A 19937-nucleotide genomic window follows, 5' to 3' on the forward strand; every position below is an offset into this window, starting at 1 on the left:
TCATTGTTGTTTGGCGGGCCTGGGCTGGGGATTCAAACCCGCCACCTTTGGTGTATGTGGCTGGCGCCTTATTCGCTTGAGCCACAGGTGCCGAGCCACATGATCTACCTCTTTACGACTTAATAAAAAATAAAAAAAAGATCAAAGGACATTCATTAGCATATGAAATATGTTTTAGCTCACTAGTAATTAAAGAAGCACATTGTAAAAAAAATAAAATTTTCAACTATGTTAATTTTTAATAAATAATACCCACTATTGATAAAACAAATAAAATTTATTGATACTTGATTTATGGCCTGGAATATTGTCTATCTTGGAAAAAATTTACATGTGCTGATGAAAAAATGTATAGTTTTCAGCTGTTGAGTAGTGTGTTAGGTCCACTTGGTCTAGGGTCAGTCTTTCCTAGTTAACTTTATAACTTTATGATCTGCCTAACGCTGTCAGTAGAGTGTTTATGTCCCTCATTATTATTGTATTATACTCTCCATTGTTTATATCTAGCAACATTTGTTTTATGAATCCAGGTGCTTTTCCCATAGAGATGGGAATATATTCAAGATTATTATAATATCTTCTCGAATCAATCCCCTTATCATTATATAATTGCCTCTTTTTTTTAATATTATCACTGATTTAGAGTTTATTTTCTCTGAGTACCACGGCTACTGCTTAATTTTGTCTTCCACTTGCATGGATTATGTTTCCACCCCTTTATCTTGCGTATATGAAAATATTTACCAGTTAACTTAATCTTGTAAAGACAACAGGTATTTGGACCCTGATTTTCTAAATCCACTCTAGCATTCTATATCTTTTATGTGGGGCTTAGCCCATTCACATTCAAAGTTATTATTGATGTGTTAGGTTCTGTTTCTGACATCATATTAATCGTTATCTAATTACTTTATATTCTCAATTGTGAAATAGCTTTTGTAGAACTTGACAGTCTTATATTTTCTTGTGTTTTGGTGATAGTGGGTATTGACCTTTTCTTTCCGTGTTTAGAACTCCCTTGAGTATTTCTTGGAGGGCCAGTGGGGTGGCGATGAATTCCCTTAGCATTTGCTTGTCTGGGAAAGAGTTTATTTCACCTTCATTTATGAAGTTTGGTTTTTCAATATATAAAATTCATTGTTAATATTACATTCCTTTGAGAATACTGAAAATAGGACTGCAATCTCTCCTGCCTTGTGACTTTTCTACTGAGAAGTCTGCTGTTAGTCTGATGGGCTGCTCTTTATGGGTAATTAGATATTTTTGCCTTATTGATTTTATTTTTTTTTTCTTCACTGTGACATTAGGTAGTCTGGAGAATATATGCCTTGACAAAGGCTTTCTTGCAATGTATTCTCCTGGTGTTCACTGAACCTCTTCTATCTGGTATGTAAATTCTTTGCAAGAACAAGAAACTTTTGGTAAATCATTCCCTCAAAAAAGTTTTTCACACTTTTTGCTTTTTCTTCTTTTCCCTCAGGAATACCTATGATTCAGAGGTTTAGACATTTTTCATAATCTCATATTTTGCAAAGAATGTATTCATTATAAAAAAATTCTTTTTTGGTTTACTTTTGTCTTTCTGAGGCTAATTCAAAAGACCTGTCTCCAGTGCTTAATTTTTTTCTTCACTTTAGTGTACTCTGTTATTGAATCTTTCAGCTGTACTTTCTAATTCCTTCAATGTGCCTTACATTTCCAGGAATTTTATTTTTAAAAAATATCTATTTAATTACTGTCCTGAATTATTGTTTTTGGTTACTTTGTGTTGATTTTCAACTTTCTCTTAGATCTCATTCAACTTACTTATTATTCATATTATAAAGTCATTATCACTTCAGAATTTTCCTTTTGATTGGGATACATTGCTAGAGAGCTAATATGATCCTTTGGGGTTGTCAAAACAGTCTATTTTGATACCACAAAGTTCTTTCCCTTATTCCTTATTTTATCTGGATAAGCTGTCACTTCTTACAACTTTTTTTCAGGATGGACATTCGGGTGTGTGTTATTTATTTTATTTTTCCCCTTTGATGTTGACATTCTAGTGCATCTTGTGTATTGTTGTTTGGCTTTGATCTGGGAGCTTTCAAGAGGCAAGTCTAGTCTTCTTGGTTATAGATAGCCTGTATGTAGTAGCTTTCTCAGATGCTAAGTGTAGTGGGAATGAACCGTGTGTTTGAGTAGGCCTGCTACCTTCTGCGGGTGTAGCATTTTGGAGATCTCAGAAAGCTCATCTCATTCCCTGGAACTATGCCCTTCTGACAGCAGATACTACACTGCATTGTGCATTTCAATCTCCAGAGCCAGTAGATACAGTTTTAGGCAAAGGTGGGCTGCTACGGAAGCAATTTGGTATGTTTTTGAACTTTGTTGATCATCAACACCTCTCTGTTGTGCCAAGCAATGACCTATCATACCCTTTGTCCCTGAGGCTGATCATTCTTGGTTCAACCAAATACTATCATCCATCTCCAGACCACAGTGCTGCTGAGAATCACAGAAATGACTGTGGTGTTTCTGGAAGTTTGGCATGGTCAGACCTCACACCCTTGGGTGACTGTTGAGGTGCCAGTGTAGTGGACTAGGCTAGGTAACCTCTGATCATTAGGGCCCTGGATTGCATGCTTGAATTTTGGGGAATCCAGGATGAGACTTTGTTGGCAAACTTGTCCTCAGGGCACACTGCATTGAGTCCCTAACTATGGTAGGGATCAGGGCATTGATTCCCTGGTCTGCATCAGAAAACTCAGGCAGAGGAAGGGTTGGTGTAATATGGGTCTGCCCCTAGGGAGGGCAGGCCCCTCTCAGCAGGATCATCAAAGACAGGCAATTGTGGAATTCTCAGAATGTAACACAGGGCACACAGGATGTAGACCTTCAGGTACTAGGCTCTCAGAGTGGTGATGCTGGGCTGGAGGGGAATGCTCAAAAGGATTGCCACCAGGGAGGCCATTGCCCTTTTGGTGAAGGCAGACAGCTGAGGGCATATCATCTGCTAGCACCCATGTCCCTCAGCAGAGGAAGCAGTCTATGTCTTTGGTATTCTCAAAGGCATCCAGCTTCCCTGATGCTTCACTGGCTTGCCAGTCATGGTAGTAGCAGGGTTGTGACAGCAGTGACAGCTCAAACCTCTAGGGCTTGAAATACTAGAATTGCTGCAGGCTGCAGCTGGCATATTCAAGTATTCAAGAGGTAGTTTTGCCAGACTTGCCACCAGGGAGGGAACCTTCCTTTTGGTAGAGGTAGGCAGCTGTGGAGCACTAACTGTTCATTCCAACTTCCCTCAGTGGCAACAATAGTGGTTCCAATTCTTGGGGCAGAAAAATGTGCCCAGTATCCCCACTCCCTCAGTGGTCCTGCAGTTGTGGTGGTGGTAATGTTGAAGATGGTGGTCCCTGAGCAGGACAGAGGCTACTGGTGGCTGGGCTTTCTAAATGGTTCAGGGCCCAAAAGCCTATGGGACTTCATGGAAGTTTGACCAATGCTTCTGAGCACTGGTAATTTGATAACTTCTTGAAAACTTCTTGCATCAGTCTGGGGTCCACAGAGGTCTAGGAACTGTCCCATAGGTAGGATTTTCAACATACCTGCCTGGAAGAAGAGAGGAACCTCAGGGGTCTCTCATATTTTTTTTTCACATCAGAGAGCTTCTCCTATCTTCCACCAATTCTGGAAAAGCAACATGTCTGGATTTCCTCTCCTCTGCTTTCCCAAATCCTGTCATTTCTCTGTCGAACTCCAGTATTCTCTCTTAAGCTGTCGATTTAATATGTGAATATCTACCTTCTCCTTTTGATCCTTGTCCATGAAGAGGAACACACTAGTTGTACCTAGTCAATCAGCTTGAACCAAAACCCAGAAAATCTAATGCCAATAAATTACTATTCATAAGTTAGAAGAAAAGGTTGCATTCCTTGACCACACAAAATTAACGATAAGCAAAAGTAAATCAGAGAGGTTTGTATCAATTATAAAATTAAATTCATAGGAAAATACTTTTTTTCACAAGAGAAAAATGTATAGTTTTCTATAGATGACCTTGACATTGAATTCTTTTAACACTTATAGAAGTTCCATGAAAATATTTTAAGAAAATAGTGGAGGAAGGAGTACTTTCGAACCTATCTTAGGAAGATAGCATTACTCTAATACCAAAAATCAAAGAACATTAAAAGGAAAAATAATTCAGATATATTTTGAAAAAACATATATTATTAGACAACTGTGGTTGTCTATTACAGGAAAGTAATTGAATTGGAGAGATGAAATAACATAAATGTAGACAAAAACAATTCAATAAAATTTAAGAATGACCCTGCACAAATGGTGAGGGTAGCATTCTCTGTATAGAGAGAATACATAGCTCTGATTAGAAGCCTAGAAAGATTTAGAAAAAGAAATAACTAATAAAAATAAATGTCAAGGTAGAAAAGGAAAAGATAAAGAGAACTCTGGGCAACAAGTACTCTCACAAAGTCTAAAGTAAAAGATGTTATCTGACAGAAGAAAAGAGTAGAATGATGGTTGCTACTAGGCTGAGACTTCTGGGGGATTAAAGGGGGGCTGAACAGTTATATAGAAAGCAGTGAGGGGATTGGATGGGGGAGATGCTGGTTTAAGAATACAAGGAAGAAATAAGAAAAAAAAAGAATACAAGATTCCATTAGAAAGGAAGAATAATTTCAAGTAATCTATTGAGCAGCATAATTATTTATTACAGTTAACAATTATTTGTTGAATATTTCAAAACTGATAAAGATTTTAAATATTCTCACCACAAAGAGTTGATAAATACATGAGGTGATGGATATGTTAATTTGTATGACAATCATTCCACAGTGTATACATGTATTATAACATCACATTCTAATATATGCAATTATTATTTCATTTTAAAATAACAAAATTTATTTATTTATTGTTGGCTTAGAATTTCTTAATGACAAACAAACAAAAAAACAAACAAACAAACAAACAAAATAGGTTACTTACCCTATAACATACTATATCACAGGATCCCACCCATTTTAAGAATTTTACCAGGTACCCTGAGAGAACTGAAAGAAATAAAACTTACTAATCAAATAATGTCACTGGGAAAAATAATGAAAAAGACTTCATGATGGGTTAATGATAGATATCCTGTTAGTTTATCACCCCCAATCCATCCCTACTCTCCAGGTTACTAGGTGTGGATTGAAGATTAGAGCCTGAGCCCGCTGAAACTATGGTGAAAAGGTCTTTACTTGGTGATCCTGTCCACACTGACAGCAGTGAATGTGAATGTCATTCCTGTCTAGGTACATCATTCATGTGTGAAATCAGCCAGCCAGCAATGGGGAGTGGATGGTCCAATGATACCAGAGCATTTCTACCATCTTACCCAGAAAAAAACAGACTACAGCCCTGCCCCAGTCACATACCAGCAGCTGACTGGTCTACACATAGCAGAAGCTTGAGGATGAGCAGCAACAGTGTGGAACTGATTCTCTGCTTTGGACTCTTTCACCTTTATTCCTTAATCTTAGGTGTAACCCATGATGAAGCTTGTGGAAAATGTATCCAAAAGGTAACCCAAACTAGACAAACTGTCAAAATTGTGTTATTCGTTTACTCTTATTATAAGTGTACAGGAAAGCCTGAAGGTACTTGCATATACAATAACACTCAATAGCAGATATGTGTACCCCCTAGTGGGCTAGCTATTTTCTATAATCATTCTAAATCCCCAGGGCAAACTGAATTTGCTATGTGGTATGGTAATATCCCTAGAAAGACAATAACCTGAGTGATAACAGAAGAAATAACTGAACAAGTGAAGAAAAAAACCCCAAAACATTAATAACAATTTTGTGGTATATACAGACAAGGGCAGGTGGAGCAAGATGGGGGCTGAGTAACAGCTTCTTTGCAACTAGGCATGGTGAAATTGGGAGAGAAGAATCTAGGCACCTCTGGCTTGTGGGATCTGCCCAAAAACATTCCTTTGGGGATGCAGAGAGGCAGCAGGAGACTTATGGACCTCAGGAGGACAAAAACAATGGCAAAGTGTCAATTGGTTGCATTTGGTGTGAGGCAATGGCAGCTGCCTCAGCTGTACCTACAGCAACAGAAAGATTGCAAACAGGGAAGACCTTCCATGCTGGTTGTTTTATTTTTTGGATTTGGTCACTTGGTTAAATTCCCTTGGGAGACCATGGCCGAGTATGACTTTGGGTGGTGTCCAGAGTTCAGGAGTGAGCTGCTAGGCTAGAACTTAGCCTTCATTGTTTGGTTATGGGCCATGTGCAGCCATTGTGGGAAAGCTGCCCTACCGGCTCCATCCTCAGGATTGCAGAGCGAGGCCCCTGCTGGGAGACCTTGGGTGAGTGATTTAGTGACTTTGAACACCATCCAGTGGTTGAGACTGAGACTTCAGGGAAGAGTGGAGCTTTCAGCGTTCAACAATAGAACTGCCTTGTAGCCTTGGCCCTCAGAGGCTTAGAGTGAGACTAGTTTTGGTGACTTAATAAGTGGGCAGCCACTTCAAGAGAGATCCCAGTGACACATGCTTTCCTGGGAAAACCTTTGCTTAGCCAAAAGCAGGCTGAGGAGAGATTCAGGCTCTCAATCCTGTAGGATTTGAGTGCAAAGAAATCAGCAGAGGCCTCCAGTCTTCTTCATCTTATACAGCTGTATTAGCACTGTGATTAGCAGCTCATAACCCAGATCACCTGTTGCCCAAGCAATATTCATATATATATATGTATATATATATCTTGTTTTTGTTTTTTTTTCCTTTTTTTAATTTCAACTTCCCCCATTGATTTTTTTTTCTTTCTGTTTCTTCATCTTTCTAAGTGTAAATATATTTTTCATTGTTGCTTTCTTTAATAATAAGAACTACATTGTTTTTCTAGTGTTTCTGTCTCTGTTATTTGATTTTCCCCCAATTTTACCCTGTAAGGCATTTTGTTTGTTCATTTGGTTTGATTTATAGTATTTTTTATTTTCCTCTCTATTTGGTGAGGTGGGGTACTGTGTCTGCTCAGGCTGGCAAAGAGCTGCAGACCTCAAGGGAACCACCCAACCCAGCACCTGCAGAGGTTGGGGAGTTTCTAAAGCATGGGTCCAAATACCCTACTGTACACCTTTATTACTCCTGTCTCCCTCTTTCTGTTCCTCTCTTCCTCTTGGCAATCTTCCCTTTTACTCATCCCCTTTCCTTTCTCTTTTTTCTTTTCATTTTTTTTTTACTTCTTTCTCTTCAATCTTCTCATCCTTTTATTCCTGTATCAAAAGGACTCATCAGCACCTTAGGTCAGAGGCACAGTAACTTAAAGAGCAAGAGGAAGTGAAAGAAAAAATAGGGTGAATAAGGTGAGGAAAGAGACAAAAGAAAACACTCATGAGGAAGAAATGAGCAGAAAAAAACACTCATGAGCAGAAAAATCTTAGCAACATGAAAAAACAGGCCACCCCCCCATCCCCAGGGGACCATGAGGTAGCTACTGAAGAGGATTTCACCTATAAACAAATGTTAGAAATGACAAAAGTGGAATTTAAAATACAGATGATAACAGTAATGAAGTAAATTACCGAGAAGTAGAAAATAACAAAAAGGAAATCTAAAAATAGAATCAAATAAGAGATGAATGATATTAAGATATCTATAAGGGATATAGCAGAGCTAAAGGAACTGAAGAAGTCAATTAGGGAACTTAAAGATGCAGTAGAAAGTATGAATAACAAATTCATAACAAAATAAGGGATATAGCAGAGCTAAAGGAACTGAAGAAGTCAATTAGGGAACTTAAAGATGCAGTAGAAAGTATGAATAACAAATTAGACCATGCAGAAGAAAGAATCTCAGAGGTAGAGTACAACGCTCTTGAGATAACTCAGATAGTTAAAGAAGCAGAAAAAAAAAAAAAAAAAGAAAGAGAAAGCAGAACGTTCACTGACAGAATTATAGGACTACATGAAGCATTCAAACATATGAGTTATAGGTATCCCAGAAGGGGAAGAAGACCATCCCAGAGGCATGGAAACCATACTAGAGAATATTACAAATGAAAATTTCCCAAATATCACTAAAGATTCTGACACATCTTTCATCAAAGGAAAAATAAAACAGGTTAAGGGATTGAAGACAATTTTTCAGGCAAACAGAATTCAGAATAAAAGAGGGGTTGCAATCTTATTATCAGAAACAAGTGGATTTAAAGCAACTAAAATAAAAAAAGACAAAGATGGACACTTCATAGTGGTTGAGGGAAAAATACAACAAGAAGACACTTAATTCTAAATATTTATGTACCCAACTTATATGATCCTAGATTCCTGAAATAGACCTAAATTAGTCTGAGGAATATGATATCCCATAACACCATAATATACGGGACTCTAACACTTCTCTTACAGAGCTGGAAAGATCCTCTAAACAGAAACTAAACAAAGATACAAGGGACCTAAAGGTGACCCTAGAACAACGGTGCTTGATAGACATATATAGGGAACTCCATCCCGAAGCTAAAAAACTATACATTCTTCTCATCAGCCCATGGAACATTCTCCAAAATTGATATCCTAGGACACAAAACAAACCTCAACAAAATCAAAAGAATTGAAATTTTACCTTTTATCTTCTCAGACCACAAAGCATTAAAGGTGGAACTCAACCCCAACAAAAACATTTAACCCCATACAAAGGCATTAAATTAAACATCTTATGCTGACTGACAGTTGGGTGCAAGAAGGAATAAAAGAGGAATCCATTAACTTCCTTGAGCATAACAACAATGAAGACACAAGCTACCAAAACCTGTGGGATACACAAAAAGCAGTCCTGAGAGGAAAATTTATTACTTTAGATGCCTACATCAGAAAAACAGAAAGACAGCACATCAACAAACTCACAAACCATCTTATGGAATTGGAAGAAGAAGAACAATCTAAGCCTAAACCCAGCAAAAGAAAAGAAATAGCCAAAAGTAAAGCAGAGATTAATGAAATTGAAAACAAAAGAATCACTCCAAAAATTAACAAAACATAAAATAGATGAACCTTTGGCCAGACTAACCAGACATCGAAAAGTAAAAATCTCCAGTAACCTCGATCAGAAATAATAAGGGGGAAATAACAACAGATGCCACAGGGATACAAGTGCTTGTCCGTGAATACTACATTAAATTCTATGCCCAGAAATATGACAATATGAAGGAAATGGATCAATATCTGGAATCGCACCCTCTCCCTAAACTTAATTAGGAAGAAATAGATCTCTTGAACACACCAAATCCAAGAACTGAGATCAAATGAACAATAAAAAAAATTCCCAACAAAAAAAAGCCCTGTTCCAGATGGCTTCACACTAGAATTCTATCAAACCTTCAAAGAAATGCTTATACTCCAGAAATTATTCCAAAAAAATTGAGAAGGAAGGAATCTTCCCCAACATGTTCTACAAACCAAACATCGCCCTGATACCAAAACCAGGAAAAGCCCTGACTAAAAATGAGAATTTTAGACCAATTTCACTAATGAATATAGATGCAAAAATTCTCAAGGAAATCCTAGCCGATAGACCATAGCTTCTCATCACAAAAGTCATACGTCATGATTAAGTAGGTTTCATCCCAGGTATGAAAGGCTGGTTTAACATACACAAGTCCATAAACATAATTCACCATGTCAACAGAAGCCAAAACAAAGACCATATGATCCTCTCAATAAATGCATAAAAAGCATTAGATAAAATCCAGCATCCTCTAATTAGAACATTGAAGAGTATAGGCATAAGTGGCACATTTCTTAAATTGATCAAAGCCATCTATGACAAACCCACAATTAATATTTTACTGAATGGAGTAAAACTGAAAGCTTTACCACTTAGAACTGAAACCAGACAGGGTTGTCCTATAACATAGTGTTGGAAGTTCTAGCCAATACAGTCAGGCAGGAGAAGGAAATAAAGGGCATCCAAATGGGACCAGAGGAGGTCAAACTCTCCCTCTTTGCTAACAATATAATCTTACACTTAGAGAACCCCAAGACTCAACCACAAGACTACTGGAAGTCATCAAAAAATACAGCAATAGACTGCCTCAAGTTATAAAATCAATGTCTATAACTCAGTAGCCTTTGTATACATGAATAACAGCCAAGATGAGAACTTAATTAAGAACAAAATCCCCTTCACAGGAGCTTCAAAGAAAGTGAAATACCTAGGAAGATACCTAACAAAAGAGGTGAAGGACATATATAAAGAAAATTGTGAGGGTAGCACCTGTGGCTCAGTGAGTAGGGCACCAGCCCCATCTACCAAGGATGGGTTCAAATCTGACCCCAGACAAACTGAAACAAAAAAATAGCCAGGCATTGTGGTGGGCTATAGTCCCACTTACTTGGGAGGCTGAGGCAGAATCGCCTAAGCCTAGAAGTTGGGGGTTGCTGTGAGCTGTGTGATGCCACAGCACTCTACCGAGGATGACATAGTGAGACTCTGTTGCTACGAAAAAAAAAAAAAAAGAAAGAAAAATAAAGAAAGAAAAGTATGAAACCTTAAGAAAATAAATGGTAGAAGATATAAAGAAATGGAAGAACATACTATGCTCATGGCTGGCAATAATCAACATTGTGAAAATGTCTGTATTTCCCAAAGCACTCAACAGATTCAATGTCATTCCTATTAAAATATGAACATCATACTTTCAAGACTTGGAAAAAATAATTCTTTGTTTTGTATGGAACCAGAAAAAAAATATATAGCTAAAGCAGTTCTTAGTAATAAAAACAATGCCAGGGAATCATCCTACCCGACTTTAGGCTATACTACAAGGCCATAATGGCCAAAACAGCATGGTATTGGCACAAAAATAGAGACATAAACATCTGGAATTGAACAGAAAATGAGGAAATGAAACTAACATCTTACAGCCACCTAATCTTTGACAAACCAAACAAGACCATAGACTGGGAGAAAGAATCCCTATTCAATAAATGATGCTGGGAGAACAGGATATCCACATGTAAAAGACTGAAACTGGACCCAAACTTTTCTCTATTCACAAAAATTGATTCAAGATGGATAAAAGACCTACATTTAAGGCATGAAATGATAAAACTCCTCAAAGAAAGCATGGGAAAAACACTTAAAGATATTGGCCTGGGGAATGACTTTATAAGGAAGATTTCCATGGCAATTGCAACACCAACAACCATAAACAATTGGGACTTTATTAAACTGAAAAGCTTCTATACAGCTAAGGAGACAACAATCAAAGCAAGTAGACAACCTACAAAATGGAAAAGGATATTTTAATATTTTGAATTAGACCAAAGCTTGATAACTAGGATCTACAGAGAACTCAAATAAATCAACATGAATAGACCCAACAATTCCTTACATCCAGGGGCCAAAGAGTTGAATAGAACCTTTTCTAAAGAAGGCAGATGGATGTCTAACAAACATATGAAAAAATGATCATTGCCGCTTATTGTAAGAGAAATGCAAATCAAACCACCCTGAGATATCATCTAACCCCAGTGAGAATGGACAACATCACAAAAATTTCAAAATTGCTAATGCTGGCATGAGTGAGGAGAGAAAGGAACACTTTTACACTGTGGGTGGGACTGCAAACTAATACAAACTTTTTAGAAGGAAGTATAGAGAAATCTCAAAGAACTCAAGCTAGACCTCCCATTTGATCCTGCAATCCCATTGCTGGGCATCTACCCAGAAGAAAAAAAAAATCCTTTTACCATGAGGATACTTGCACTAGATTGTTTATCACAGCTCAATTTACAACTGCCACAATGTGGAAACAGCCTAAATGCCCACCAACCCAGGAATGGATTAACAAACTGTGGTATATGTACACCATGGAATACTATTCAGTCATTAAATGGATGGAGACTTTACATCCCCTGTATTAACTTGGATGGAAGTGGAGCATATTATTCTTAGTAAAGCATCACAAGAATGGAGAAGCAAGAATCCTATCTATGTACTTCATTCTGATGTGAGGACAATTAATGACCTAGTAGCTGGTGGGGGTTGGGGGGGAAGGGGAGAGCAAGGAGAGGGAAGGAGGGAGGGAAGTGGGGAGTCACAGTGTGTGACATACCTTTGGGGTGCAGGACACAGTTATAAGAGGGACTTTACCTAAGAAATGCAATCTATGTAACCTGGTTCTTTGTAAACTCAATGAATCCTCAACAATATATACACAGAAATGTGTTGTCTTATATTTTCAATAATTAGAAGTTTTCCATGTAGAAATACTATATTTTTCTGAAGAATTATTTCTATATATTTCATATTTTGTGTTGTGTTTATATAAAATGTATATTTGTATACTGAACTTTAATCCAAAAAGAAACTGCATCAGTTAAAAAAAAAATGAAATAAAAATGATTCAATGTCTGGAAAAAAATGAAATAAAAATGTAAAAAATAGAACCTTACATTTTAAAGAGAAGAACTGGGAATAAGATTCTATTTAATAATATACTGAATAGAAGAAAGTTCCAAATAAGAACTAATGTATAAAATTAAGTCAAATGATTAAGGTAACATCTATAAGAATTAAAAACAACTGTTAAACTGGGCATGAATGCTCATGCCTGTAATCTTAGCACTCTGAGAGGTGGCACTAGGAGAATTTCTTAAAGCCAGGAGTTTCAGATTAGACTGGGCAACATAGTGTGACCCCATCTTTACAAAAAATAGAACAATTAGCAGGGCATAGTGATGCACACCTATAGTTCCAATTACTTGGGAGGTTAAGGCAAGAGGATGGGTTGAGCCCAGGAGGTGGAGGTTGCAGTCAGTTGTAATGATGCCAATGAACTCTAGCCCAGGTGATAGAGCCAGACTGTTTCCAAACAAACAACAACAACAACAAAAAAAACCTGCTGAATATTTTTGCCCACAGAGAGTTTTCTGCATTGAACAAGAAGGAACTTTGAACTTTGAAATTATTTTTAAGCCATTTTAGTATAGATGCTTTTTTAAAAAAATTAAAATGTGCATTATTATTTTAAAAATTAATGAAACATTAATTTACATTAATGAAACATTTACTAGAATGCTAGTAAAACTGAAAAAAAAGCTAGATGGTACTGAAACTAGAAGATATGCAATCAACAACCAATCAATCACTAAAGTACCAGCTGTCTATTATTTTCAGAGTTTTGTGTTAAAACTGAAAGAGCACATAAAGCATTATATATTGAAGATTTATTTATTGGTGACACTTGCAACCTGGCCCAGTACATCATATGTCTTGACACGTGCACATATCTGCACAAACTATGTAAAAGTTGAATGTACTTTCTGACCTTTAAGAGTATAAAGCCTTGATTGCAATCAGATGAGCTGTAATAGCTAATGGCATTGATTGATCTTCTTAGCGCAGAAAAAAGAACCCCAAAAGTTTTCTGTGGAATAGCTGCATAGGTTTAAATTATACATTCTGATATGAATTTACATTTTAAATGTTTGAATGCAGACAATTAAATTATTAGTCTGAGTGATAATTTTTAAATAATCTGAACATATTCACTTTTTCAAGTCTCCCATGTCCTCGAATTTTATGCATTTTGATTATATTCCTCCTGATCAGTTTTGCTAGTGCATCCATAAACAGAATGGCTGTTCTATTTTGACAGGGATTTTTGTCCCTTTTGGTCGGACCGATGTTTTCATGGTTTATTTTACTTTGTTAATGCAATCTTCTCAGTTATGACTCCAGCAGATGCCTTGCAAGTCTGATGGAACCTCCCACACCCAGCTACTGCTTTCAAAAGAGATTCATATAAGAGCAAAAAGCAGTTAAGCCTTAAACAAAGGCTGAAACATTTTAAGCTAGCCAAGACATAAATCAAATATAAAAACATAAGAGAGCATTTCTCTTTATTTTGAAAAACAAGGTGGCTCTCCTTCATCTATTATATTGTTTTTCAGTAGTTATTATTTTGGTTAAACGAAAAACAATTAAGGCAAATAAGAATTGTTTTTTTTCCTACTCATGCTTATCATCTAACTATTGGATTAGTGCAGTATCATTCCTGTCTAGAGAGACTCCAAAACTGATTTTTCAGGCCAGTTCACATCATGAATCTGTTTTCATTCAGAGCCACCCTCCTTTTGTAAGATGTCTGTCTAAAAATCTGACTCCTGCCCACCCATAACACTCCAGCTTCTCACATGAGTTGGGTCAAATCCTAAAATTTGGTCTGGGTTGGAGATTAAGATGAATGTTGTCTTAGCTATAGCTGAAAATGATTTTCTGTATGTTTTATCAATTAAAACCAACTAGATATCTAATTCATGGAGGAAACAAATACATCAGAAGGAGAATAAATGTGTGGTCTGTCTTTAACTGAGCAAAGATCCAAGTATTTGGTTGTTAAGATAATTTCAGCCAACAAAAAAAGGACTTGGTTTTATTGAAAAGCCCAGGTGACTTTTATATGATCCATTAAAACAAATCATGTATTTGCTTCCAGAGAGAACCATGTTGAATCCCTAAACAGATCCAATTCAGTATGCCTTGTAGTAATTAAATGTTTAACTTCTGACTTCCCTTATCATAGTCTGAATTTAATGAACCGAAGACATGGTACCTACTTGATTGGTAACCATCAATCACAGTACTTAGCACTAGTACATATTTGATGAATATGTGTTCCTACGTCCTACATATTTCTTGTGTACCTCCTATGTATCAAGTTGTTGTTGAGAAATGAGGAGAGAGTAGAAGAAATATCTTGATAAAATCCTTTCTTCTATAATTTTAGAGAAGAAAAAATAAAACAGTTATCAAGGCAATAATAACTGATTACACATGAACAAGAATAAAAACCAAAGCCTGAAACCAAAACCAAAACCAAAACCAAAACCAAAACAAGAATTAAAACCAACGCCAAACCAAACCAAACCAAACCAAAACAAGAATTAAAACCAAAGCCAGCAAAAGTGGGAGATGGAAGACAATAGGAGAAAATCTATACAATATAAATAAATTAAGATTGTTATCCCATCTTCTCCAAACTGAATCTCAAAACATGCACCAGACAAAAGACAGACATTTTTAAGCAACAACCAAAATTAAAAGAATACAGCTTTTAAGTACCCATCCAGACAAAAACCTCAAAAAAAACCTATTAATGAAAACACTTATAAAATGAAAAATTTAGATTTCAAAAGGAAATGAAATAGAAGAGCGGCAATAGTGGTGATTCATGTCTTGAAACCCATTCAGTTAACTTTAAATGGACAAAGGTGTAGGATAAGTAAGTGAAAGGCAAGTTCATTGTTAACAAGCAGCACGCAGTAAAGAAAATCTATGATAGTCATGGAATTAAAATGAAATAATTTATGCCAGCACAAAGCAAGAAATTGAAAGATGAACTCTAGGAAGTGAATGTCATAGCTAAATCTCTCTAAAGATGTCATTTTATTTTGTGACATTTTCCCCAATCACGCTTGCTCCCAACGATTATGTAAGTTTTTCGTGATCATGGTGTCTCTCCTGCCAGGTATGTAAGAACGTTCTTTAAATCTATTATGCAAACAGAGTGTTCTTTACACCTATTATCCAAAAGGAGACAATAAAACTAAACAGCAGGCACAACCTTTGCTACTAAGAATTTGTCAGAGAATTGTAGGAAACACAAATTTTTAGATAGAGAGTAGAAAAATACCCAGGAAGCTGTGAAATGTAGAAGTGACTTTATGTATGCACGAGAGAGACCGGGAGGACAGATGTTTTCTGGAAAGGGATCGCTATATAGGGGGAAGGACAGTAATTTGTTAATGGAATTGAGTTTATTGTTTTAGGTTAAGTTTTAGTTCTGCTATTTCCTGGAAGCATGGCCATCAGAGAAGCACTACCAGCTGCCACGGCAGACTCCTGAAGCAACTGTGGAATAGCAAATAGCTAGACTGTCCCTGAAAAAGTGCCAGTTTGCTTCCCTCTCCCCAAGCTCCCCTATTCACACGCATGCGTGAGGACAAGCACACGCACACGCACACACACACACAGGGCGGTACTGCACTCTTTTAAATTTGATGGATGTTAATGTTTCTTTTCCTTAACAAATGAAAGTCAAACATGTATGGGATAACAAAAAAATAACGTTCTCCTTAGATAAACTGAATCTATCTCTCTATGTGAGAAAGAATTTAGATATCAGATGCCTGGTGTAAGCACAGCCCTTAGAATACAAGGATAATTAAGCCGTTTTCAAATCCAATAGCAAAGACTGGGAGCAAATGTCCCCCAGCTGGCATGGGCAACTGGGAACTGGCATCTGTGGCTTATAATTCCAGTCTTCATGATGTAAGGGAAAATGCACATACGTACTCTATTAGGTCTATTTTCAATTGATCATTGTCTCTTTTCAGTTGTTTCATTTAGAAGCCTTGTAATTAACCTTCACCCAGAGGTTTCATTTGCTAAAATGGATGGCATATTTTTGGCTGTGTTGTTTGAGGCGTAGAATGAGATCAATATAGTCAATAAGATTAAAATAGAATGTATTCAAATCGTTCAATGCAATTGGACACATTTGACATATCTTAGCATATTAAAGATGAGATTAAGGAAATAAGTTAATTTCAATTTATAATAATAATGAAAGAGCAAACTAAATGAAAAACAAGCTACCCAAGGGAAAAAAATCCCGCAGAGCTTTCTTTTTTCTCACTAAATTGAGGTGACAACTGTGCTGGGATTTCTAGTCCCCTTGTTATCACTACTACCGCTATCACTGGGTCACCTTGTCATACCTCGCATTAGTTACACACATTTCTGTGGAAACTGCAATAATCAGTATACATCCAGATTGGTTTCAATGTCATCTCTTCAAAATGCCTGTGGAGAAAATGGAAGCAATTCAATGTATTAGCCAAGATTAGAAACTTTAAAGTTCTATCAGTAGGAGGGGGAAAAAGGCATGATGCTCCTTAATAAACAAATATTATTTTTCCATTTGTAAGGGTGCTTGAGATGTAAGGAATAACAATTACTAATAACTAACATAATACAATTAACCAATATGAACCCCAACTTCTGTCTACATGCGCAATGGAAGTATTGTTGCAAGAGGCAGGTGAACTATTTCATCTATCAATGAAATGAGATGCTGACTGACTCGTGGCCATTTTACCACTGTAGACACAGGTTGGAAAGATCAAAGCTACTTATCTATTATTGATCCTGTTCTCCCTTTTACTGCCTGGGGGAAAGATGGAGTCTCCAATAGTGAACTGGTCAGCAAATAGATTTCATGATCAATGTTTTGTCAATTCATGAATTTTTCAAAATATTCTTCCCTCATTTGTCGTTTGCATGTTCACATCAGAGATAATGCAACAGAGAGAGGGGAAAAAGTAGCATACACAAGAAAAAAAATCAATGTGTGGATAAAACAGTTATGGATATTATTGCACATAACCTGTTACAAAGGAGAAGGAATTTCTACACAAAGCATCTATGTCTTTTAAAAAATTATACCTTTTTTTTTCTAATTTATAAAATAATTCTGCAGAAACAAATAAGGTAATAAAAGAGAGAAAAAAAAGAAAAGAAAACCTGGTATTTATTCATATTTTGCCTGCTATTAGAATAACTGGTCTAGTGTTATTAATAGAGCCAAACAGCTTTTACTAGTATCACTCCCATGTCACCATGTGTTGACACATTATGTATTTTCTAACACATTTGGAATGCTAGGTTTCCCCAGTGAATCTCAGTATCTCAGAGGATGAAAACAAAATCTGAACACTGTCAGAAACATCTAACTGTGCTCTAATTTAGAGACTCAGTGTACTACCCAATTGCCTTGAGATGTCCATTATCTGATAAGAAATAAACTTTTTTTTTGTTATTATCTATTAAAGTATTTAGCTTTCCTTTCTGGTATACTGTTATTATCTTTGTCATTCCTGTTGTGTCCTAGGTCATATAACTAAAATGAATTAGTTTAGAACAAAAACTTTAAAAAATAGAGAAACTACAAAGAAAAATTAGGTTATACTATAAAATGTTATATTATCACCGTGGACTTCCCTCAGTGCATCTATGTGCATTCCTATATGTATTAAATGAATAAAAATATGTATATATATATAATTATTAAATATTCTTTGAAACCTTCATTTTCAATAGCTACATCCTAGGAATTTGGATTTGATATTTCTCTGTGGTTAGATATTTATATTGCTTTTTGTAATCATGGTTGCTATGTACATTTATGAACACAAAATTTTGTCTCTATTTCTTATCATTTCCTTTAGTAGAGTTTCCTGAAAATGAAATAACATGATTTAAAAGACTGTTTATTTTAGTTGTGTATGCAGTAATTGATTCCAAGACCCCTCGAAGATACCAAGATCCATGGTGCTCAAGTCTCTTATATAAATAAAAGGGCATGGTGTTTGCATATAACTTCCTCACATTTGTCTGTATACTTTAAATATCTCCAGATGGCAAATAATACCCAATACAAAATAATTCTATGTAAATAGTTGTTACACTGTGTATTTTTACTTGTATTTATTTTTCCTAGTATTTCTGATCTGTAGAAACCAATAATATACAGGGCTCCCATTTTGTTTTAAAGAAAGCTTTAAAAACTACGTGCCAAAGTAGAACAAGCATAAGTGTACAAGATTTTAGCATTTCACACACAGTTGCACTATAATTATGCTGTATTAGCAATTAATCTTCACAACATCCTTATTAATAGAGACTACTATTGTTCTCACTTTACATACAAGTAAATTGAGGTGGAGAGGGGTTCACTTCTAAGTTCTCACAATCAGTAAAATGAAAGAGCCAATGATTCTTATCTTCCTATCTGGCTCTACTGGGTATGTTCATAACCACAGTCCAGTGCTTACAAGTTGCAATAATAATATTTACCAGTTATGGGCATTACAATTTGCTTACTAGAGTAATCACTTATACACTGTATTTCAAGTATCTCTAAAGGAGAGTTTATTTTCTTTTTGGGCAAGATAGAAAAACCAAAACTCAAGTATTTTTAGTAAATTTCCAAAGTCGACAGAGCTGCTAATAGGAAAAAGGAGGACCAGGAGGTGAACAAGAAGAAAGAACACATGAGAAGAAACCAACAGAAAAAGTCAGGCAACACCTAAAACCAAAACAGAGGAACTCTCCCAAGGGACCATAAGGCAATACTGCAGATGACTCCACCTATAAAGAATTAATAGACTTGACAGAAAGGGAATTTAAAATACAGATGATAAAGACAATAAAAGAAATGGACAAGAAAATGGAAACACAGAACCAAAAGTCGCATGAGAGATATGTAGAATAAAGGAAGGATATGGTGCTACTTAGGAGGCTGAGGAAAGAGAATTGCCTACGCCCAGGAGTTGGAGGTTGTTGTGAGCTCTGTGCTGCCACGGCACTCTACTGAGGGCAATAAAGTGAGACTCTGTCTCTACAGAAAAAAAAAGAAAGAAAGAAAGGATATGGTGGAGCTTAAGGAAATGAAGGAGACACTCAGGGAATGTGAAGATGCTGTAGAAAGTACAAAAAAGAGGTTAGACCATGGAGAAGAAAGAACCTCAGAGCTAGAGGATAAAGTTGTTGAGTTAACCCAGGTAGTTAAAGAGGCAGAAAAGAAGAGAGAGAAAGAACAGGTGCTTAGAGAACTATGAGACTTCGTGAAGCATTCAAATATACAAATAATAGGGATTCCTGAAGGGGAAGAAGATTGTCCCGAAGTAATGGAACCCCCCCAGTAGGGTTTCCATTACTGGACACTATCATAAGTGAAAACTTTCCAAGTTTTACACAAGACCCCAACACACTCCTTTCAGATGGATATTGAACCCTGGGTCATCTCAATTCAAACAGAGCCTCTCCAAGACACGTTGTAATGAACCTGTCCAAAGTCAAGATGAAAAAAAAA

This window comes from Otolemur garnettii, unplaced genomic scaffold, assembly GCF_000181295.1.
Source record: "Otolemur garnettii isolate 467f Iridium unplaced genomic scaffold, OtoGar3 scaffold00033, whole genome shotgun sequence".
NCBI classification, from domain to species: Eukaryota; Metazoa; Chordata; class Mammalia; order Primates; family Galagidae; genus Otolemur; species Otolemur garnettii.